We start from the raw sequence: 25,035 nt of genomic DNA on the forward strand, positions 1-25,035 counted from the left end.
GGTTTTTATCTTTCTCATCAAGACAGTATTATTACCAAATTTTACTTACGCTTTCTCTTAACACCCGTTTGTCATGTACGGCATTCAAGAATGCTCAAGGAACGGGAGATAGTGATTTGTAGGTTTAGAGTTTCTGTGAGAACCTAACCTCCTAACAGTCAAGTTCAGGCCATCGGATGACAGGACAACTGTGCGTCGTGAGGACCTGATCTTTGATTATTCCTGAACTGTTCCCCTCCACTTCAGAGGGCAGACTTCAGTCTCATGCCGATATTTAGCTTTCTCCCACCATTCCTGTGGGAAATAACCACTGGCCCACTTGATATGGAGCCATAATGGGATTTGGATGGAAGCAAGTTGTGAAGTAGCTCTGGTGATGCACAGAAAGCAGCAAAGCTATGAAAGGCACTATCGAGACAAGAAGAATTGCTTGATACCTGAATCCAGGAGCTCTGTCTGGGCTTCTGAGAAATGAGTTAGGAATGGGACTGCCAGCAGCTCCTCTACCTGTGGGAGCACTGCAATCAAGCACATTGACCAAAGCCTCCTTTCCCTCAAGCAGAAGAAATCTGAAGACATTTTTAAAATTTTATTTCATTATTAGTTTAAAGTATACAGTACATTGTTTAGACATTCATATAGTGTCTAAACGACACCCCTGTTCACTCTTTCTCTCCTCTATCTCTACAATTTGACATTATTTCCACAGATTTTGAGCAGCTGCCATTTTCTGGAGGCCCATAAACAGTTGGCTCTCAGCTCAGACTGCTTGGTGGTTGAGGTCAAATTCTTTCTTACTTATCATGTGAAATGCACCTCTCACACCTGCCCCATAAGATGGGAACACAGTGGGAGATGGGGTCCTTTTGCTACAGTACTGCAAAGCATGACATATGGCTGAGCCCCAGCCCAGGCTCAGTTTCCTCAGGGTGCAAAGGAAATACGAGGCATAGGAACCTGCTCGCCCTTTTGCCTGTGAGTTCTTTTGTGGATCAAGAGACAGAGGTCATGTGCAATGTAGACACTGTTATCTGAACTTTCATGTGAAGCTTTGCAGATGGAGCTGACCATTGATCAGTAATTAGAAATAATTTGGTAGTCGTAGTGGCCCTTGTCACAGATGACATTTTTCTCTGAAAATACTGAATTTCCAAGGATGAGGACCGTATGGGGATTCTCACGTGTATCTGTTCCATGTACTTCCATAGCAACATTTGTTAGTTATTGTGGATGTTCTGTGAAAAGACTTTCTTGTTCAGAAAGCAGTGGTTTGTATTCATAAGAGGTCAGAAGATTAATTTTGTAGGCCAGGAACTCTGTTTTGAAAGAATGAGAAAACATGAAAAAAGAAATACTAGCCTGAGCAACACCTAAAATATGAAAATATACTCCATACATGTACGTGCACGTATGTATTGATATGTCTTTTGAATTCTGTGCAAAATGTGTATTTCTCACAGATAGTAATAAAATGACTGAACGTTGCTACTTTAGAGGGTATCAGTCACATGCCTAGAAACCATTTCTTCAGCTGTGTACGAGGAAATGGATTACACGTGCTCAGAAGTATTTCACCCACGTCAGGAGCATTCTTCACAGTTCTTGAACTATCTCTCAATGTTTTTTTTACCTTGGTTCGGTTTTTCCGTGGGCTCTTGACCCTCAGCAACCTCCATTGTGGAATCTTTAAGTTGTGAGAAGAGTGATGTGAATAGCGGTGGGCCTTTGTTCATCACCATTATTTTAAGGCCCAGATCGCTTTCCTGCTGTGACTTTCTACAGCTACAGCTGTGAGGCTTCTTCCTGTCTCTGACTCTGCACTGGTCTGATGTTCCCTTGACTGTTCTCTTTTTTCCCACTTTACTGTGGAGCCTTTCTTATGGTTGCTATTGTGTATTTAAATAGCATCCAGTGACAGTGCCAACAGTGGTGCTCATGGTTGACCGTATTACGCATATTCCATATATTTTCAAGCATGGTTATGTCTTCTTAATGACTTTCCCTTAAGGGACACGGAGAAGTTCAATGCGATTAAATATCATGTTCAACGTCAGATTTTACTCGGCAATCATCCCAAGGAATTTCTAATCAAACCAATAGTTGTTACACTTGAGCAGTTACATCAGCACAAACTCGTATTAGAAGCTAGGACCTTTGGAATGTAATTAAGCCATAGAGTGGAACCCTCAGGAATTCGGGATCAGTGCCCTTCCAAAGGGACCCCACGTAGCACTCCCAATCCCTTTCAACTGTTTGAGGAAGATATGATAACTTTCTGCAACGCAGAGGAAGGTGCTCACCAGAACTCGACCATGCTCCACCCTGATCTTGGTCTTTCATTCTCCAGGCCTGTGCGAAATAAACTTTAGTTGTTTATGAGCCACCCAGGCTATGGAACTTGGTGTGTGTTTTTGTGTGTCTAAATCATGGAATTTTTTATATTTCACCTTTTAAAATCCACAAAGTAACAAATTTCACTTTCCGGAAAGTCATCTTATTAGAAATACATGAAGTGCTCTTAATACAAGGAAATCAATGTCTTGGTACCACGAGTGAGATGGACACGTTCTCATCGTTCCCTCCGATGAAAGTTTTGTTCAATTTCCCTTTCAACTTAGACTGAGATGATCTCAGTTGAAGGAGGTCTGAGTGAACTTTTCACAAAAAGTGCAGTGAAGAAGCTGACCTTATCATCTGGGCCCTCCCAAGCAACCGCACATTAGAAAAAATAATTTCATCCCCAAAGCGCCCTGTCTTTGCTGCTTGCTTGGCATCTGCAGTTCTTTTTGCAGGTAGGGAGAGTCCTACAGCAGCAATACACCGGTGCAAAGCCCCCTGTCACTTGCAATCTCAGCCACTGCCCCCCAAAAATTCTATTTTCATATTAGAGAGACCCGACATGAAAAAGCGAATCTAAGTGCATATGCCTTTTGGTCAATCGGAGGTTCTGCTCCCACATGCGAGACTGCCGGCTCTTTTGAGTCTTGTATTTATTAACATGGTGAAACGTGCGGACCACCATGCTTCTTGAGCTGCTTCCACAGCAAGTTTCCAGTTGACAGTTTCCTTTAACAACTGCTCACAGGAAATATGTAGTGCCTTTTGAACAGTGTCTTGTCAGGAGAGACTGCAGGCTGTGATACTAGACTTCCTACAATCTCTCTCCGATATAAGAGTAGTATTCAGTTTGATCTGAGTTACAAAATAAGGATAAAAGAACCACTATCCACGGAACTTCCAAACCCCTTCGTTCTTATTCATTCGAGGCCTCCTTTTCAGTCCTCGGGGAAAAGAATGTAAGCAGGCTCCCAAAAAGAGTGGTAAACCGGACCCAGTCATTTGAAAATACCTCATTAGTTTGGCAATCAGAAGCCAGAAGCTCTGAACCTCCTGCCTTGCTGAGCTGACCCTCCTCCCCTCTTATGGAGTGATAGAGGTTAAATTTCTTACCTAGAAACACTCATTTCCACTAAAAATATGTGGTTACACCTTGTCCTAAAAAGGCACCATGCGGCACTTTGTGGGTCTTTAAGACAGAACCATTTCATTGTAATGCTGTGCGGGAGTGGCAGATAGGTATCACCCATCAAAACCTCTAGCATCAGACCACACAAAACCCTGAACATTCACCCCAGCAGGACTTTGGAAAGGTTTCCTGAGAGGTGAATCCAGTTTCCGGCCAACGACCAACTCACAGGACCTTCCACAGTGCAGGAGCTCTGCCATTGACCAGATGCACTAGTGTCAGAGCTCACACACCTCAGGGAGGAAAGGAGATGCTTGTCTCATTCGTGCTATTCATCATCCAGAAAAGTTCCTGGCTGGCTCAGAGGACCTGAGAGACCAACGCTGGATGCCAGGACCAAGTGTGAAACAGGGACAGGTGGAGAAGCTGGCTTCTCTTCCAGGAAGCTCCAGGAAGCAGCTGAGGAGCGATACAAGAGCAGACATGTGACAAGCAGGGTGAAGAGTAGGGGAAGAGCACAGAGGCAATGAGGGCTCTGATCTGGGGACTTACTTCTTGGTCAGAAGTGACCCTGTTCTACTACCACAGCTCACTTCCATGTCTGTTGTATATTTCAGGTGAATGAGTCACATGATTCACACATGATATGTAATGGGAGCTGTGGAAAGTGAGACAGACAGCAGCAACTCTGCTCACTGATGGATGACGGAGCGTTGCCACACCTGATTCGTTACGTCCTCTTCACCAACATCATAGGGCACAAAAGTGTCGTAAGAAAACTGGTGCCGGACCTGGAAGTGCTCTATGAAGTTGCATCTGCAGCTCCCTAGGGCATCAAGGCACATATTCGACAAAGCACAGATCTGGTATGTGTGCAATGGGATAACTTGCAGTGTTCCTCAAGTCCTTCTTGATCAAAGTTCTTCTCAGGACACGAGGGGAAAGGAAAGGTGTTACGGTTTGGGACATGCGTCGGCTGAACGGAGGCACCCTCTGTGGGGGCTTCACACATTCCGTGATGTAATTCTGGCATTTGAAACAGGTAGCTTTGTGGATCAGGATCTTGGATCGGGATAAATTTTTACGTCAGCCATGGCACGAAGTCTCTGTGCTCTCAAACTGCCACCCGAGCTCCACAGCTTGGTTGCCAGGTGCCAGAGGGCTAGGACACACCCCACCGACAGGCTTTTTCGGCTTCAGAATTTCTGCAGGCCTGCAGAGCAAAAGGCATGTCCAAAGAGCACCTGTGCCCACCTCTCTTGCACCTCCGTGCACATGGGACACATGCACCAGCCCAGAGGGTCGGGCTCCGCCGGAGGCCTGCCATCTGCACACCACCCTCTCGGTCCTGCTGTTGCGCCACCATCTGGCTGTCCTATGGTACTTGGTTAAAACCGCCCCGGTTGACTAACAGAGGAATTGGTACCAAGAACTGGGGGTGCTGCTGGAAAACATAGCCAACAACGTGGAAGCGACTTTGAAACTGGGTAATGGGTAGAGGTTGGAAGAGTTTTGAGGTGCCCGTAGACATAAGGAAGCTGAGGACAGTTATGGTGAGGTCCCCATAAGAACAGAGGAGAGCCGTCGAGAAAGCTTCCATATTCCTAGAGAATACCTAAATAACCGTGTAGAGGATGTTGGTAGAAATATGGATGGTAAAGGGCATTCTGATGAGCTCTCTGAGGTAAATGAGAAACTGTCATGGGACAGTGTCAAAGAGGTGATCCTTGTTATAAAGTAACAAAAAAGTTGACTACGTCCTGTATGAGGACTACTGTTTTGTAGAAGGTATAACTTGCAAGTGAGGGAAATTGGATACTTAGCTGAGCAAATTAGTAAGGAAAGTGTTGAAGATGGCTTTGTTCGTCCTGACTGCTTATAGTAAACTGCGGGAAGAGAAAAATGAAGTGAAAATAGAAATGTTGAAGAGAGAAGACCGGAACTTAAAGATTTAGAAAATACTCAGCCTGTCCATGTTGCAAAAAAATTGAGACAACTTTGCAATGAGCCCCAGGGGTGTGGTCCGTGACTTTTACATAAGGAGATAACATGGAGTTGAACCATGGACTGAACCATCTCATCACAAGCCAGGAATGGAGATAGCATAATACTACTAGAAACAGGGCCAGCCGGGACCAAAATACATAGAGAAAGTGGGACAAAATGAAGACCGTTGGACTTCTTTGACACAAGAGGGACAGACAATGGACCTCTTTGGTTGTGAACAGGTACTGTTCTTCAGGACATGGAAAGAAGGACCCCGAGGGCAATTCAGAGATCATCAGGGCTCCCAAGAATCCCGACCACCCAGGCCCAGAGTGCTAGGGCACAGGATCAGTGCTGCCTCCACCTCAAATTCAAAGGACAGGACCAAAACCCTGCAGAGCTGTGGCAGTGAGTCTGACCTCACAACCTGGGTGCACAGCTTCTGCTATGACAGACAACTGCAGTTTGGGTGAGAGAGCTGCTGTTTGGGCAGGACCCTGGCAGAGAGCCTCGGGGTGGCTGGGGCCACAGTAGAGAGCCACAGCAAGGGCCGTGCCCCTCCAAAACGTGGGGTGATCTCAGTGCCCTAGGGTGTTTGGATGTCAGGACCATATTCTCAGTGTGTCTCTAATCAGAGCATCTTGCCTAAGAGAATCATTCTCAAGCCTTAAGGTCTCATAGAACTTGTCTTACTTCGGATTGGACTTGGTGGGAGCCATCATGCCCTCCTTCTTACCTATTCGTTCTTTGTGCATTCAAATGTCTATCTCACGCTGGCCCAAGTTTCTCTTTTAAAAACACGTGACCTGTTTGTTTTCAGAATCTCACAGCTCATGAGAAATTGTGCCTCGAGATGAATTTTTCCTCGAATCTCGTCTATATCTGATTTAGAAGATATCTATTGAGACTTTGGGACTTTAGACTTTAGAGTTAATGCTGGAATGATTTCTGACCTTGGGGAATGTTGAGAGAAAAATGAATGTATTTTGCATGTGAGCACACGAATTTGGGGTGCCTGGGAACAGAATTACTGAGCTGAATATCTTTTTTCCCTTCAAATTTCTTAGATTGAAACATAAACCCCAATGTGACAATATAGAAAGCTGAGGCCTTTGACAGATAATTAGGTCATCTGAGTGGAGCCCTTATGAATAAGACCAGTGTCCTTATAAAAGGGACCTCAGAGAGCTTTCTCACTGGCTTTCTGCCGTGTGAATATACGACAAAAATTCTGCCGCCCAGAACCCGACCATGGTGGCACCCTGAGCTCCAGCTCCAGCCATCAGAACTGTGGAAAATAAATGTTTGTTGTTTGTAAGTCACCCAGTCAATGGTATGTCCTTATAACAGCCCGAATGAAGACAAGTGATATTTATAGATGTGACATTGAATAAAATTCTATTTGTATGATTAATATTGATACATTGCTAGTAAGTGAAAGTACAAATGTATAGTTATCATAGATAGAGTAATATTTGACAATAATTAGTACTGATTGGTTATACTGTTAATATTGTGTCCAGAAAAGAGAAAAACTTTCAAATAAGTAGTAGGGAACATGATTGAGATTTAAGTAAACTATTAAGAGAGCATATGTGAGTTCAGAAATGTGTTAAAGGGCTGCATATTCTTTGTTTTACTGAGCTTTATCGAGGCATGACTGAGAAATGAAAATTTAATGTATATCCATGTGTAGATATCTTTTGGTTGTATGATGTGATGATTTTTAGGGTAGACTGCACAATGATTTTATATATGTATATATGTATACATATGTATATGTATATGTATACGTATATGTATACGCATATGTATATGTATACATACATATAGTGAAATGATTACCATCTATATTTGCTAACATGTGTGCAATAGTGTAAGTAGAATACTATATATTAGTAAAATATGAGAACAACAAACTTCTTTATATAGGGACCAGAAGTTAAAATGTTAGACTTTGTGGAATAATGACAGTCTCCATGGCATAGAGTTCTGTTTTTTTTTTGTTGTTGTTGTTGTTTTTTAAGTAATTCCTTAAAATGTAATCAAAGTTTCTTAGCTCCAAGGTATACAAAACACATCATGGGCTAGAGTTCTCCTGCAAGCCATCGTTTGCTAGTCCCAGGATTATATATGAATTCACATATTTAAATAATATTTTTCTACGGGCAGTCATAATACTAGCAATGGAGGGTTCTATTTCCTTATGGGATGTAGAAAATCACAGGAGAAAGTCATTTTCACCCTACACATGAGAAAAAGTGCAATCGTCTACCATATCATTGATTTTTAAAAGTGCTTCATTTATTTAGACACATTTTGTAGGTTCACTGCAAAATTCAGAAGAACATATACAATTTTCCTATATGCCCCCTGCCTCTACAAATGCAGAGTCTCCTTCATTATCAACAGCCCCCACCAGGGTGGCGCACTTGTCATATTTGATGAACCTATTGGATAATCTTCTAAACCATGAGAGAGCTGAGGTAATAGGGCAGCCATGCAAACTGATAACAAAGAGCCCCTCTAGACCCGTGAACATGGAAACCGTTTCACTTCAGCTACAACCTGTGAGGAAGTGTGACAGCCCTAAGAGTGGGTAAGAAGAGAACCAGTGAAATTGTAATAAATTCATTAGTTTAAATACAAGCTAATGGAGAGTTCAGATCCCTGGAGGTCTCAGATGCAAAAAGAATCCAGGATCACTTGCCAGGTCTTTTTTGCAGACCTCTACTTGGCATTTCTGCGTGAGATTAGGAAAAGTCCAGGAGACCCGATAGAGCCCTCTCAGTAGCATACAGACAAGAATCCCTGCCTAGTTCTTCACACTTTCTCATATCAGAAGGGTTGTTATCAGCCACTGTAGGAGAAATAGGAAATCCGCTCATCATGGATCCCTAATGGAGGTGTGGTGATGGTGGGGGAGGAAGAAAAGAAAACAAAAGATGTTTGTGTCTGGAGGAGAAGCAAAATACCCACTTTGGCCCAGGAACCTGCACTGATATAAGAAGTCCAATATTCTGGGGAGGGGTGGAAATCTTACTCCTACCCAAGATCCCCCACTGATACTACGAAGGATTTGGCCAACACAAAGTGGGTGCAGAAGTGCTGGTGAAACACCCCTCCCCGAGGGTTCGATATAAAGGACCTGCCTAAGTCTGAGGGTGGAACGGGAAAACTGAGAAACCCTTCTGCCTCCACCAAGAGCAACAAGCAGTCAACCGCTTGGGTTTTGCCCACTCTGGCCTAGGTGAGTATGTCATTCTGAAAGACGAATGACGAGTAGGATCACGTAGAGCGCCTCCAGCACTCCAGATCCTAGTAGCACAAGACAGCACAGCCCACTGCTGAAGGAATCGGAACTCTGTGGCCTACTGAAAATAACTATAGAAACAATAGAACTGAAGCCCAGCTCAACTACTGACGAGATTGACACAAACACCAACGCCAGTGCCCTGCCAGAAGAGGAGAAGAATAAAAGACACACTACATACAGAGAAACAAACTTAAGAAGGACAGCAGAGCGGCCAGCTCACCAGACTCTGTGCAACCCAGAATTCTCTAATCAATGCTAGTATTTTCAAAAGTAAGCAAACCACAAGCCAAAACAATTTATTCCCAGCTGATCTCCTCTACGTCATCTGCTAAATGAAGTTCTTCAGGCAGAAATAATTATATCAGAAGGAAATTTGGATCTACACAAAGGGTTGAGTAGTGCTGGACATGATAATGCTGTGGGTGAATATAAAGACTTACCCTCGCTTTAACAGTAGACACCCTGCAATGCTAGGACTTTAATCTCTAAATCTCTTTAGAAGATATTTAACAGTTTAAAGCAAAAATAGTAACAGCAGAGTACGAGATTTGTCACGCATATACAATTTGAAGGTAAAACACAATAGTACAAAAAAATGGGAGAATGGAGGAAAAGGTATTGCACTGTATACGTAGTGGTGTAATTTTATTTGAAGGCATACTGTGAGTTAAACATATATTGTTACCTCGTGGAGCTACCTCTAAAAATGGTAAACACAGATAGACAACCAAGAAGCCAACAGTGGATGTGAAATGGTATGATACAAAATGGTCACCTGACCCAAAAGAAGGGAAGATGTAGGAAAAACTGAATAAAAAACGGATGTGATGAGTAGAAAAATATAGCAAGATGGTAGATTTAAAGGTGAACTCTTTCCATGCTAAATGTTATTTTCTTACATGTGTTGATAAAAAGTCAGAATTTGTTGGATTGGTTAGAAAAAGCAAAATTCAAGTTACATACTGATCACAAACACTCACTTTGAATAAAAATAAATTAGTAAATTAAACTAGAAGAGTGGGAAAAGGTAAATAAAACCAGGAAATCAATAGAAAAGCAGTGAACCCAGAATCTGTTTCTTTAAAACAGCAATCAAGGTAATACACCTCAGGAGACTGAAGTGTGTGTGTGTGTGTGTGTGTGAAACAGATTGAGAGAAACACATATTATCAAAATGAGTAATTCCAGACGTTATATCAATACACAATCTTCAGATATTCAAAAGTATGATAGAGACCGTTATGGAAAATATTAGCCCCCTTATTTATTTCTTAGATAAAATGGGACAATTCCCGGAGTGACACTGGCTAGGGAAGCTCACTCAAGAACAAATGCATAACCTGAATGGCCTTACAGCGATATAGGAATTGGGTTCACTAAAAGCAACATAGGAATAAAACAAAACAAAAGGTTTTTCCTTGAATAAAATTCAAGGGCCTTGTGGCTTCACTGGTGTGACAATTAATTTTATATTCCGCTTGACTGGGCTGAAATGCCCAGGTTGCTAGCTTGTAAAACATTATTTCTGAGTGTGTCTGTGGACGTCTCCAGAGGAGATTAGCATTTGAAGCAGTGGACTAAAGGAGATTACCCTCACCACCGTGAGTGGCCACCATCCAATCCCTTGGAGTCCTAAATACTGTGGAACAGAAAGGTAGCCTAGGAGAGAATGTGCTCTCTCTGTTTGAGATGAGACATCTTTCTTCTGCTCTTGGACATAAGCGCTCCTGATTCTCAGGCTTTTGGACTGTGACAGGGATTGACCCGTTGGTCCCCAGATTCCCAGGACTTCAGACTTGGACTGAATCACACCAGTGGCGTTCCTTGTTCTCCGGCTAGCAGAAAGCAAATCGTGGGACTTCTCAGCCTCCATAATCACATGTGCAAATTCTTATACAGGTATCCTATTATATGTGCCTATGTGCACCCTATCCAGTCCGTTTCTCTGGAGAACCCTGGCTAATGCACATCTTGGTACGGAGAGTGCTTGTAGGGGAAACACGTTTTAAGAATGAGTTTTCAGGATTTGGTCTTGTGTTTCTGGAATTGGCTGTCTAATCTGATTAGATTAAAAGACAGTAATGACGGCGGTTGCAGTAGAAAGGGAGGCCTGATAGTCCATATTCTCTTCATAGAGATATGAAAAGTGTCTGCATTGGATTCTCCTACTCAACCAGGTATAAGAAGCAAAGACCTAAGTGACTCTGTATATAATAGTTTTGAACATTTTTGTTAAACTAAAGAAAAACCGACATTGGTTGCTTTCTTCTAATGTCCCCGGACAAAGTGGTAAACGAAAAGAATGAGTTGTGGGATCTGAATTCCCAACTTAAGAGCCACAAAATGACCTGAGATCTTCTACATGTGCCCCAAAGGAGAGCCTAATCTCGTGTGTCCACAGGGCTGAAATTGCTGAAAACCAAATGCAGACCCTCATCTTGCAACTGGCTGAATTACAATGCATGTCGAAGTCCTAGCTTTGCAGGGTGTCTACTGTTAAAGTGAGGGTAGTTGGTTAGGAAAGGATGGGATCCTCTAAGTTGGGATAGGAATCTGTGGGAAAGTCCCAGATGAAGCTGAGGACACTGAGCCCCTAAAGTCTGATGAGACTTCTTTGCCTGTGGAAGAGGTTCCCCATCCCACCCCAGTGGATTTGGCCTTCTCACGTCCAGTGGGAGCTTCCCCAACCACTGTAGGACAGGCCTTTCCAACTCTGTCTGTGGGGATTAACCCTGCATTGCCTTAGGAAAGGGTAATGACTTCTCCTGATGCAGCGGACATGCAACACAATGCTAAGTCTTCTCAGAACTCACCCCTGTCGTTCTTCTTTGCTTCTAGACCTATAAATAGACTCTAGTCCCAGCAGGTCTCTAAAGGTGAGTTACAAAGAGTGACCCATGAGGAGGCATGCTACACTCCTGTGAACGGAAAAGGGGCTACAGGGCAGACGTGATAAGCGTAAGAGGCTATGTGGCAAGCCTGACAAGCTCAGTGACCAAAAGTAACCACACAGGATGATCTGATCGTAAATTCTTAACTGGGAAGATCGTGGGAGGTCGTCAAGTCCAAGACCTGAAACTTCTTCATCCCAAGGATAATCTTTACCTTAAGCGGGTGCCATCCATTGATCTTGTGTATCTAGGATAACGTATCTGTGAAATGTCAGAGAAATTTTCTTTTACGGACCCCTCCCAGGAACAAGGATAGGCACCAGAGCCCAAGACCACGAAACTCCTCAGTTATCTTTTTGCCCATGTACCATCTCTATTTACTTTTAATGGTAAATGTTAACCGTCCTGTACCAACCGTTGGAAGAGAAGTCTGTATTTCTCCAGTTGACTTTCTGTCCGGTCCCAGAGATTTCCCAGCATTGCTTTCTCCCGCCTCCTTCTTTGACCACCGATGAACTTCATGTACGTTTCCTTGTGTTTTCACCTTTGCTTCTAAATGAAAGAGAGAGGCGGGGGAGAAAAATCTTGTAAGTGCTGGTGTTTTTTTCTTAAAAGGGCATGAATCGCATAATGAGAAACACACTCACTCTCATGGACTCAGCTAAACTCTATTATCTCCCAAAGGCCTCGTCTCTACATCCCATCACTTTGGGGGTTAGGGTTAGGTCTTCAACACAGAATTTTTTTTTTGCAGGGGCACACAATTCAGTTCATAGCAGAGACATAGATGTCAACAGCTTTACATCGACAGAATCAAGTATATAAACCCAGTGATCAGTGGATGTGAAAAGCCCAGTTGCCCTCCTTCACTCTCACAATGCGTCCCCTTCCCTTGCTTTCCTCTTGCTTCTTGGTCATCTCACCCACTGTTTTGTTTGTTTTTGTTTTCCTGCTGGGTCCCTTCTGTGTTTTCCTTTGCACTTCAACTGCTTTTCTGCTTATGTGTCTGTCTGCCCCAACAGTGTGATATTCCGCATGGCAAACACCAAATGTCTGGTCTTTTCAGTTCCAGCATCCTAGATAATCCATAAACATGGTAGGAAACAATGCATGTCTATGGAATCAATTAATTCTTTGTAGTGACCCTAACAGGAAAAATATCTCTTCCATTTAGAAATCTGTATTACAGATGCCGTATTTGTAGCCACAATACATATGGCCAGTTGTTCAGTGCCAGACACACTGCACGGGAGCCTTGGTGCCCTGGCAACTCTGCATGGGCCCACTTAGGCCATGTAGGCAGGCCTAGACTGCAAGCTGACCTGAATCTTGGCGGATCACCTGGGGATTCCTCTTGGAGCAAGGGGAGATAAGCGGCCTGTTGAGGAGTTGCCACCAGGCAGTTTCTTACCTCCCTCCGTACATAGCTGGAGGCTGACTCGAGGTCATTACTCATCCATCCCTGGTTTCAGTTGTGGACAAGATGTCCGTCCTACCCCACCTGAGAATACAACTGTGGTCTACAAAACTGCTCAGTGCCTTGAGGTACCGTTTGGGGCTCTTTACCGGCAGAAAGAGCCACCACCTTGATGTCTGTTTCAGTGAACACCTCTATTCACTGTCAAACTGTGGGACCAGGGACAGAGGCAAGTGACAGCAAGCTAATCTTGTTTTTGCCATGTCTGTAAGTAATAAACTGTTTGAATCCATTTGGGCTCATTGTCTCCTTACTGCAAGAATCTATGGAAGTGTAACAAGCCAACCTAACAACTGCAGTAGGGAACCTGGTGGCCCTGTAGGCCCCTGCAGTGGTACACAAAGACTGCCTGACTGCTTGACACACAGACTCTGGTGTTGAGTTGTATGTTGTTGCATGAGCACAATATTTCCTTATGTTCTTTGGCATCACACACAGCAAGGAGCAGTTTTCAGCCCATACCATGACTCAGGGTAGCCCTGTCTGATCTCAGTTATTTACAAACCAAGAGTAGAATGGATGCCATGCCGCACACTAGCTACAGTGCCATTTAATCAATATATTTTTCAAATAAAATACATCTCTGAACTCAAATTCATTTAGAAAGGTAGCCTTATATCCCTACTTGAAATTTAAAATCAATTATCATTTGCTAGAGACGTTATTTCTAAAGGTAAAATGAAATAAAAATACTCGAAAGTTTAAATGAAAAATGGAATATGAACCAAATCCATCTGCAATGTGATTCCTATTTCATGGGTTATTTATTCTTCATAGCAATCGTTTGGTGCAAATATCGTAATTTCTCTTCTGAAATGAAAAACAGAACCAAAGCATGTAAATACTTTCCCACCATCACAGTCAGGATGTGTCACAGCCAGGATGGAAATCCTTGCCTATTTCATGCCACAGCATATAAAATGACAGAGTAGGTGGGACCCAAGTAATTTTGCCTCAGCGGTCGCCCTGGTCCCTTTCCCTTTTCTACTACCTAGGCCCTAGTTTTTTTCATCGAGTTCCACAACCCAGGATCCTCTAACATAGTTTTTGGAAAAATGGGATAACCTCTTATCTTACTTTTCATCTGAACAGAGATTTTCAGTCTTCGTGGGTGGAGGCATGTTTTTAAAGCTGATTAAGTAAAAAATAATAATAATTGCTGCTTATGAGCTTGTGCCACCCCCTAAGTAAGGCAGATTCTGAATAGAGTCCTTAGTTACACAAATGGTTTTTGGGGGAGTAAAGATGCGAATGAGGACTCAGAGATGTAACTTGTTATTATGTATAACACTAGGGGTCTAAGACAAATCAAACAGCTGGAGGGACATCTGAGTGAGATCTGTTGACTGTCAAATGAACGGAGGACGTTATAGAGAAAAAAAGAAATTTATGGCTGCTTGTCATCCCTTCTAAAAAACCTTGAACGGAAGTCAGAAGTGTTTGAGATCTGCTTTTGGTTTACAGAGAATACCCTATGTCAAGAATTTTGATATAAAAAGATCATCTCTTCTCACTGTGCATTATGGCCAACTGATGCGATGAGTATGAATGATAAAAACTGCCCATCATGTGTATGCGACAGGATGTATGTGACACAATGCAGTGTTGCGAAAATGTTATAGAACATCGTTTACATTAGTTTGAAAAAAGATGTGGGCTGATAGGTAAATTGTAGGTTACCAAAATACCCCAAACTGGTCTTTCAACCACTGTTTTCATAGCTTTGCAAATTATACTTTAGATACATTTTTATAGTAATGGGAGCCTTTTAAATATAAGTTGTTTTGTCCCCTGCATTCTTGATATTTCAGTAGTCAAATCAATCGAAACTTTGTAGACGGGCTTTAAATTTTCTTGAGTACGCCTTTCTTTAGCACTCTGAAGATACAGAAAAAAAAACCCTTTGAAGTAATAATGTCATTATATGCCTTTAAAGTTTCCCATGCTTTCAGGTTGAAATAATTTATTCGTCTGCTCTCTGTAAATAAGATGCAGAATTGGTTACTGTCAAATACCAGTACTTCAATACGGTCAGGTTTTTTGGTTATATGCAAAAACAGTAATTGAGATAAACAGTGCTGCGAAGCAATATTTTACTTTGGATCACATTTCCTATCCATAAATTTATCTTCCAAATTATGTTCACTAGAGCAAATGCTTGATTTTGTTTGCATTCCTCGAGGAAGTATTTTCTTGAAGATAAACCAATCCAGATGATATCTAAATATTAGGAAGAATTCAATCAATGATTTTAAAATTTCCTTAGATAATTCATAAAATTAATAATTCAAATGCAGATAAATAGGTGTTGTCAGTATATTACAGTGATCGTATTGTATCTTCCAAACAAAAAATTTAAGCTAATTCCTCTTACTTTTTTCTTTTTACCATAATAACAAACCCTTGGTATTTCACTGACACTGAAATATATTTTTAGAATAAAATTTTGTTCTGCAAGACAAAGAAAAATCAGTTATATTTGGGATCACAGGCCCTATGTCTCACACTCCATACACGCATCTCATTCAGAAGGAAGTAGTGAAAGTAACAGCAAGTTATTAGTGCTAAACGGCCAAATTTCTGTCTTACAGTGAGCATAAATGGACTGTGTTGTCAGTCGTATTGTGAAAACTCTTTCACGGCAAATTGATAAAATAATGCATGTCCTGAATTATGTAAATAATTCACAACCAGTGTTTAATAAAAATGCTACAAAGTTAAAAAATATAATTTCTGTTTCATAATAAATTTAAGACATTTTGGAGGACCCAAATTAGAAAGTAGCTGTTTGCAAGTAAGTTAAGACACAGTGTTGCACAGACTACTAGGTGTCCCTCATCCATTAGGCTTCTGTTAAGGAAGTACCTTGAGGTGGATACTGGAAGTGTCTCAATTTCTCCGTCTCTGTCTCTGTCTTTCTCTTCTCTGTCTGTCTCTGTCTCTGTCTCACCACTTCCCCTCTCCTCTCTCCACTCTCCCTCCCACTGTCCCTGAAAAGCAGTTCGAATAGGAACTGTGGTTCTTCAAAAACAGGTTTTCAAGCCCTCGTTTTAAAATGAATTAAATCTCTTAATATGAATTCTCATCAATTCATTTTACAGGCAGAAGATGTAAAAGTAAATACATAAGTTTCAATATAGCAATGGACATTAAGACTCACAAATAAAAAGGTTCTTTTAAAACAATAATGACATATTTTACCTCTCAGCTTAGCAACCCTTAAAAAAATTATCAGTACTTTCGGGATACAATGACGCAGGCACTGGCCTATGTTTCTGTTTAAAGGAATTTGGCAATATGTGTCAGCCTGTAGGAATCCCTGCAAGGCAAATTATCTAAAATGTGGGCATAGATTTATTCACTCACATTTTTAACAAATAACTAATTTTAATAAAATTAACAATGGTTCTAGGACAGATGTAGAGCCAATAACCAAAGAAAAAATTCAAGTGCTTTTCTATTCTAAATAGAGCCTATTTATTACGTCACAAAATTCAGGTGGGTTTCAGGTATGCTATCATATGGTATGGAATGTATGTATATATTTCCTGTGCTTTTGTTCATGTGTCTATTCCTGCAACTCGTCTTAACCTATTAATTGTCAGTTAATTTCTCACTTTTTCCATTAAGGAGGAAGAATACCTTTTGAGACCCTCTCCTCTTTACAAAATGAATAATTGTGACTGCTACTGATATACTTTTCAGGACATTATTGAACCTACTTCTTACCTAATAACAAATTGAAAAAAACTATTTTCATCCTGGAAACATTTCAGGGTATCAGATAACAACAACAACAAAGAATGTGATGAAGGCGATTTTCCTATTTCTTAAAAAAAAAAAAAGTTTGTCCTAGCTCTACTTTCCATAATCGCAAAACAACGTAGGAGTGGTAGAAGGTATATGAGCTGGAGTATAGGGAAAGTTGAATTTCAAGGAAATAGATGAATTACCCACTGTCAACCCTTAAAACTTCAAAATTCCCTCTAGATACTGTACTGTCACAAGGATGTAAAAATGAAGGGGATTGCAAAACATGTTGAAAGTGGCTGGGTCAAGGATGATTACTCTTTCTTTCTGTTGTCTTTTCTCTGTCTTCCCAAATGACAAAAATCAGAAGAATTTCCTTTCATAGCCTGAGGGAAAAATAATGGAGTGACTCTATGACAGATCTCAGGGGGTTTTGTAAACTCCCAGCCCCACAGGACAGGAGCCAGTAAGCAGCTGGCCCTCACCATGGGGACAACAAGGTAAGGATGCTGGAGGACAAAAGGAGTGGATTTCAAACACTGAAAATACAATGTTAAGCAAAATGAATGAGTAAAATAAAATAGAAAATTTAAAAAAACCGAGCAAAAATTATAGCTCCTGTCCTAAGGAAGGTTACAGCCTGCTGTGTGCCTTTGAGATAGGAGTCAGGGGTTATTCCTGCCTGCTAGCTCAGTTATGAATTATAGCATTTTCACTCTTTGACACTACTCATACTTTTAGGGGGAAAAGTGCGTAAAAACCTCAAGTGTTTCGAAATGATTTTTAGAAAGGCTATCTCATGCAAACGTTTTGAGTTTAATAACACTTTTTGAATTCACAATGCGATATGAATCTCCTACTGTTTACAACGCGCCTGTATGGATGAGAAAACCACTGAAATAATTGATCACAAATCATTAGTAATGGTCATCCCTGGGTGAGGCGAATATGGTTTCGAGTAGTGTATTATATTTTCTCGGTCCTCCAAATTTTCTCTGGGAAGTTTTGAGTGACTGAAGAATATACTGATAAAAGCCTAAAACTACTAGCTGAAAACCCATGACAAGAACATTCGAAAAAGCAGAAATAGAAGATGCGAAGGACCCAAGGCACAATGTTTTCAGCAAGGACTTTACTTTGGAGTCAGTCACCCCATGGTTACTCTAACTCAGGGAGCTACACAAGAAATAAGCTGGGTGTCCCTTTAGAAAGGACTCCTCCAGTGTTTTTCAAACACGAAGGGCGGGGCAAGAGGCTCTTTCATGACTCAACACTGCTGTCTAGAGTCCAAAGATACTGAGCTCCACCGTTTCGGGAAGTAACTCCCTCTCATTCCCTAGTTGTCCTAAAATACACAGCAGATGGTGTCTCAGGCACCAAAAGTGGTGGCTCAGGAAAAACAAGGACCAGCCCAAGACCCCTGCGACCTGGCCGAAGCACGCTGCTGCCTTAGACATGCCCTCTTGCAGGAGCAAAGGCACGGAAATCTCAGTGACAGGACTCGGGGTCCTGTTCAACCAGATCTATGCTCCCACTGGCGGGTTCTGGGTCTCTGTTCCGGAGCCCAGTGAGGTCAGTGCTGGTCTTGGAGCCCGCGTCTGCTAGAAGTTTCTATCCTCACCCTGCTGTAAACGGTCAGTCGAGGGACTAAACAAGTGATGACCAGGTCCTGTTGCCCAATCGCCCCAGCCGCACCTCTGTTTCAAGTATGCGACCTGTATCAATCCCCACGACATCTTCCAATGGCTCACTGCCCCCACCTGTGGATACTCGGGACCAGTGACATAATCATCTTCCTCCTCTCAGCCCTCACTCCTCGGAAGATTTCCGGCCAGATCAAGGCCCATGAGCATGACTTGGTCAACCCTGGAGCTTCTGTCTTTAGAGATAGTCCCCTTCTACTCGAGCGAACATCTCCATACCCAAGGACATGGGACTTGGCATCAGAGAACCCCGAGCTCCTGTTCGAAGTCCCTTTCTGGCATTCCTCCATGTCATCACTGTAATCTCCGGCCCGGGTCGACCAGCCTCCTCCCTCTAAGGCCTCTGAGAAGATGGACATCAACCGACTAGCGCCTATGGTGGGAGCATGTAGGACACAGGCAGGAGGTAGGTGATGAAGGGTCAAGTAGGCACGTCTCAGAACAAAGATGGAGAAGGGGAGGAGTCCTTCCTGTTGTAAAAACAATTGCATGACTAACCCTTCCCTCCATGAATACCTGTAATCTTTGCATTATGTTTTCTAAACAGCTTGGTGAGGGAGCACCGATCAGGCCCAACAAGTAAAGGGCAAGGAACAGGTCCGTACTACTTGGCACCTTGGGGGGCCCTGGCCCCTTGAGTCTGTTTCCATCGAGGAGAGCCCAAGGTATAGGACCAAAAACAACAACTGGACGGTTGTAACAGGCGTACCTATTGTGGAGCTATGTGACTTAGAAACCATGTACATACTCATTGTCTCACTTGGTGCTTGCAACCCACCAAGGAGAGACAGCAGTGATCTGAGGTCCATGAGTATGTCAAATGGAAACCAGGGCCTCGTCTCAGGAAGCCAGCTGGGCTCCTATATCTCAACCGAGGGATCGAAAGGGGTCAATGTGCAGGAAGGTCTTGGCTCGCCTCTTGTCACAGTCATGCTCTGCCTGATCCACTCTACCCGTCTTTGGCTGTCTCACACCTAGTCCTCCCCTCACTTACCACCAAACAGGGGTTAAGGAGCTTTGGAAAGACACGGATTCCCTGACAAAACCCTTGAGTTCTGATGGTGCGGGGTGGTGAACACGTAACAATGGTAGAATTCTCTTGTGTGTTGGAGCCCACTCTTTCGCCCGGCATAAATCTCTTGTGAGCTGGGACCTGCTCCTTCACCCGAGAGCATACCCCGTCGTCAAATCATGTTGGCCTGGTACCTGTGGTCCTCCTGTAAGATCTCTGCAGACTCAGACTCGCGTCTCTCCCTGCACATCCAACAAGCCATCTGGACCTGGGGCCCTGCATCCCTTTTGTTGTCATCTGAAGACCCGATGGATATCTCCCCTCTGCCGGAGCCAGAACCACAAGCCCCTTTCTACTGCTCTAAGTGCCCCAGGCCCTCATTCCTCACGTGACGGAACCGCAAGGAGAGCCTCATCATCATCAGATATGTGTCCTCAAGGCCTCATCGGGGCTTAGGCTCACAGATGCTTCCAGTCTATCCACGCTCGGCACTTAGACAACGCAAAGCTCTTTTACCTTCTCACAGCTTCCTGGACGTCTAAAGTCCTAAACCAAGAAATGCCTTTGAAAGAGCCATTTTGTCTAAGTCTCGAGGTCCTTCCAATGCCCACGTCTCCAGCACCTGCCATCACTCCAAGCTGAGTACCTGGTATGTACTGTCCTCATCACAGGACTGCTGTCCGCTCCCCTCGCAGAACTCCTTTTCATTCTGATGCCCCCTTTGCCAAAACGCCCTACACCCTCTGCCAGGACATCCCTGTGTTCTGACTCAAGTCAACTGGACTTGCCCCTGATACCACCTATTGAGGCCTTTTACATGGAAGATATCATGTGGCCCAACCCAGAACTCCGTGGGTCACAGAGGTAAGAATGGGCGTGGGGTGGGACGGTGGATGGGGGTCTTCCTGCAAGCCCACTGCTGCTGGATACCCTCAGTCTTCCTTCCTCAACTTAAAGCTTCTCCTGCGAGGCTCATCCTAAGTCTCCATGACGCTGTCATCCATTCAGCAGTCCTCGGGATCCCTAGGGATTTCTGGTACCTGCTTCCTGTGGTTTTCTCTCTCGTTAGGGGGGACAGTCAAGTAATCTACCCTGGAAGCACACAGCCCTCTGCTTCTCCTACCCTGTCTCTTGATTATTTTCAATCTCAGCTTCTTGAAAGTGTAGGCTCCACTAGCATTCTCTTTTGGCTAAAAATATGTAGAATATTGCCTGACACCTAGTAAATGATCCATGAAAGCGAAATGCCGTTTGTCTTGCTCAACTCATGTCAAATGACTGGACTGAAGTAAGGCCTTTGTGTTTCAAAACGGAGAAGCCCTGCTTTACTGACCTACTCCCCTGGGACTGGGCGACTAGACTGGCAAGATGTGGAGCCCCCTCTCTCTCTGATGGGATCACGAGTTCAGAATCGAAAAAAACAAACATACCTGTTTCAAGTCACTTCTGTCTGCAGGACACTCGTAGATTTTTGTTGCAATACCGCTCTGAGGACCACCAGAAAGCACACTGACAGAATGTAGAATTTATTTTCCTTTCAGAAGAACTGCATGGTCACATTCTGGGTATAATTCATGGGATTCTGTGGGGGGAGGGGGGAAGGGAGGAGGGAGAGGAATATTCAATCCTTCTTGTCTCCTGAAATGAAAAGGCATTATGTCCAAATTACGACTCTTAATAACTCAATAATGTTCTGGTTCTCATGCAGGAGGCACGAAACTGCTGAGCACGTTCACCAAACTGGGGATACCGCACAACAAGGACTGGCCCCTGGAGCCCTACGCCAGGGTACACAGCACCATCCCACATGGGGCCCCATCTTTCCGAACCTCCTACTCTGGACACGAACTCTGCTTCCAACTCTCCCTGGATAGCAGGACTCGCTTCCATTTCCCCCACCTGGATCATCTGCAAGGCAGTCCTATGGCAGGGCCACCCAAACTGACTTGACATGTTCTCTGGAGTCCTCCCCCACGCCCCGTTCCAAATATGCTCCTCTTGATAAACTCGGATCTGCTGCTCAGATCTGACAAAGAACAAACCAAAATGGTTGAACAAATCTGAATTCTAAGTTAGTTGCCTCTAACACGGATATTTATTTGGTATCCACGACGAGGTAACCCTTCAGAAAACTCCTTCAAGGGAAACTACTACTCAGTGTTATAGAGCAGTGAAACATTTATTGGCATTTAGCTCAAATTCATAACGGCTTACACGAAGAACACAACGGTGAACCACCACATTCCAATTCCACATGCTCTTTGCACACTTTCTTTAGCCTCAGATTCTTGAAACGATCTCAGATTAGCAGCCGTGCATTCGAGCAGACCTAGCGCTGCTTCTTGGAAGCGGTCTGGAAAATGGCACAAAAGCACATGGACCTCACCAAGGCATTCACACTGCAGACAATTTATATCTCGTAGACCATAGTGTTGGGAGGAAAGACAGAGATCCAGGTTGTGAAGGTGACAACATGCATCACAGGAGACATAATATAGTAGCTAAGGACCCCTGAGACGTAGTTTCCCTGGCCTTAGAATGCCCCGGAGCGATCCAATTCCAGGCAGGAAAGATGAAGATCTCTCTGGGATCAGATCTAAGCTCATGCTGATAGGATTTTTGGTCATAAACTCGTCGAGTTACTCCTCCAACTACTGCTTACTGTTTGGTCCCCAAAAGAAATCCATGCCCAGGATCTGGCAAGACCAGCGTCCGTGTTGAAGCCATTTGGATCTCCGTCACATGGGGTGGGAGTGTCAGTATGCTTTTAACCACTGTTTGAGGAGCCTCTGAACTATTCTTTTGCTTTCCTGCTGCCTCTCTAGTTAGAGTTCTCCTTTCCCTCCTACTGCTAGAGCTCCCTTTCCGGTAGAGGGGCTTGAGTTGGAGCCAGGACAAGGGTTCAGGTCACTGAGGCCCAGCATTAGCAGTTCTGAGAAGGAAGGATGAATGGCTGCTGTGACTTCCCGGGAAGTCTCTTCAGACATCATCAGGAGAAGATTCAGAAATCAACGTTGAGCTATGTTTCTGGAGTGCATCCATGGAAATTTAGTCCGCGCTCCAAGCTCCAGGTAGCCCCTGGGTCCAGACACAAGGTGAAGATCAAGGTTCTCAAAGCTCCAGGCGGCAGCCAGGGACGTGTGCAGCTGGAAGAACCCAGACTGCAAAGAATGGTGATAAAGGAAGAAGGAAAATCCAGGATTATTCATTACTTAATCTTTCAGTCTCTGTTTCCTATCTGTTAAATGGGGATACTAATGAGCCCTATGTCCTAGGACTGTTCTGCCTGTTAAATGAGACAATACATCTCTAGAACTCTGAATACTGATGGCGCCCAATGATGCTTTTAGGAATGAGGCCCATTATTGCATCCATTTGTCATGGTAGCACTGCAAAATTCTGGTTTTATTACCTTCTCAACCTCACAATGTAGCTTGTGTAATGCCTTTTAAACATAGTTATGAAAGCTGAGACACAGAAAGGTTAGATTTTCACCAAGCTAAGGAACACTACTCAAAATATTCTGTGCCACGTGATACGTCTCAATGCCCAAATGTTATTTTTCGTTAGAACTATATCCACATAGCAATATACTGATGAATAACAATATGAAAACAGTTGTCATTGCTTGCGTAGAATAAGTGCAATTTGGGAGTCTATTGATGAAATTGGCTATCGCCTTGGGCTTGCGTTTTATAATAGGTGTTGGATACAAAGCAGCCCTAATCCTCATCATTGTTACTCTAAACTTTCATTCAGTACTTGTGTGCCAGGCACTGGGGTAGGTACTTGAACATGTGCTACCCCATGAAAACTTCCAAACATTCCAAGCATGTGGATAATCTTTTTGTCATTTTGCATAGAACACACTGAGGGGCTAAGTGGTTGACTTGCCCCAAATTAGGTGTCAGTCCTAGATTGTCCAAGTTCCGTCTATATGATATTGTGTTGGTGGCTTACCCTTTTATAAGCTTCAGTTTCTTTGTCTATAAAATGGAATTACTTACAATATGTACTGCCTCTTGTCTATGCGTGTGAGTTCAATAGAACATACTGCCTTGGTGTCTATGTGCATTAAATGAAATCCCACACATGGGGCACTTAGCACAATTGCTTGGACAGAGTGAGTGTGCCACAAATCACAATAATTTTGGTCAGTAATATTGCTTTTGCTAGTACTGTAGAAAGTTTCAGACTGCAGCTTATCACTGGAGAAAGACATAGTGTATTGTACGGAGAGGGTTAGAAGCACTAATTAGCCAACTCTTTTCACAACAGTCCTCTTTAAGAAGACCCTTGACTAGACAATTCCCTCTCTCTTGAGATATGGCTTTAAAAACCAAATCAAACAATTAAATGTACAAATTTAAGACAGAGGAAAGGGCTTCTTTGAGAGCTAGTAGAGATGCTAGGCGATGAGAGCTTCTTGTCTCTCCCCTAATTTTCCATAGTTGCTCCGTACAATCATGTCACCCACACGAGATCTTTAAGTTCCATATTAGGTGTAGTTTTCAAGACACAGAGATGATGCCCAAAATGACTTTTACTTGATTTTTGGTATAAATTTTTTGACAGAAAAATAGGAAAAAAAAATTGCAGATATGAACACTTATCGTAAGGTACCTGAAATAAAGAAAAGTTTCTGAAGTTGACACTTGGCCAATATCTCCATTCCCACAAAATCCTGGCAGCAGATAAAAGCATTCGTGTTTTACAGAACTGAGGCTCACTGACATTAAGTGACTTGTCTTCAATCACACAGCATGATATCACTGCATCCAAAGACTGTCCTGGCTGCTCTGACACATGATCCTGACCCACATCAGCTTTTTCCACAGGATCTTCAGCTTCCTAGAAGATTCTGTGACAGAAGATAATTCTGAAAAGTGACCGTTTACTGGTCTTAACTACAACCCTGCTCTGAGTCTAATTGAAGAATAACTGTCGGGACGCAGGTTCTTTCTATGGTCCACTCACTTACTTAGTTTGTTTCGGCTATGGTGGGACAGGGAGCCGTGGCCTAGAGCACGATTATGTGAGTCTAAGGAACCTGGATATGTCCTGGGTCAGTCCTGTGGTTGCTCTAGCATCTGTTCCCAGAAACCACACTGCTCTCTGACAATGGGAAGGGTAGGCCTTCATCAAACACACATTCTTACTCTAGAATCCAGGAGTCACTATAAACTTTATCGTTGGGGCAAAAACAAGTAGAGGTTAACATTCTGGGCACTGACATTTCCTCTAGCAACCCATTCAATAACTCTGAACCCATTTCCTCATCTGTCATGTGGTGGCAAATAACATCTGCCTTGTAGATTGTCTCTGAAGATTTCATGGGATAATAGACATGAATTCCCTGACCTGGTGGAGGGAGGGTGCTGATAAATATTATGGATCCCTTCCTTTTCCTCTTACTGCATATTTTATACCTTCG

The 25,035-nt window shown here is 43.2% G+C and overlaps 1 protein-coding gene and 1 pseudogene across 4 annotated transcripts in view; both read right to left on the reverse strand.

The window, feature by feature from the left end:
* Positions 1 to 21,183, reverse strand: part of LOC120592402 (putative G antigen family E member 3) — a 32,962-nt gene extending 11,779 nt beyond the window's left edge. For all 4 annotated transcript variants that reach the window (XR_005650113.1, XR_005650112.1, XM_039850026.1 and 1 more), the window contains exons 1-2: positions 21,032 to 21,183; positions 12,075 to 12,211 (exon numbers count right to left, since the gene is read on the reverse strand). The gene's annotated coding sequence lies outside the window, so the exon portion shown is untranslated. The remainder of the gene's footprint in view (positions 1 to 12,074; positions 12,212 to 21,031) is intronic.
* LOC120592399 (E3 ubiquitin-protein ligase RNF114-like) lies at positions 3,932 to 11,865 on the reverse strand (annotated as a pseudogene).
* Positions 21,184 to 25,035: the final 3,852 nt, after the last annotated feature.

The sequence above is a fragment of the Pteropus medius genome, unplaced genomic scaffold (assembly GCF_902729225.1).
Source record: "Pteropus medius unplaced genomic scaffold, Ma_sr-lr_union100, whole genome shotgun sequence".
In the NCBI taxonomy this organism is placed as follows: domain Eukaryota; kingdom Metazoa; phylum Chordata; class Mammalia; order Chiroptera; family Pteropodidae; genus Pteropus; species Pteropus medius.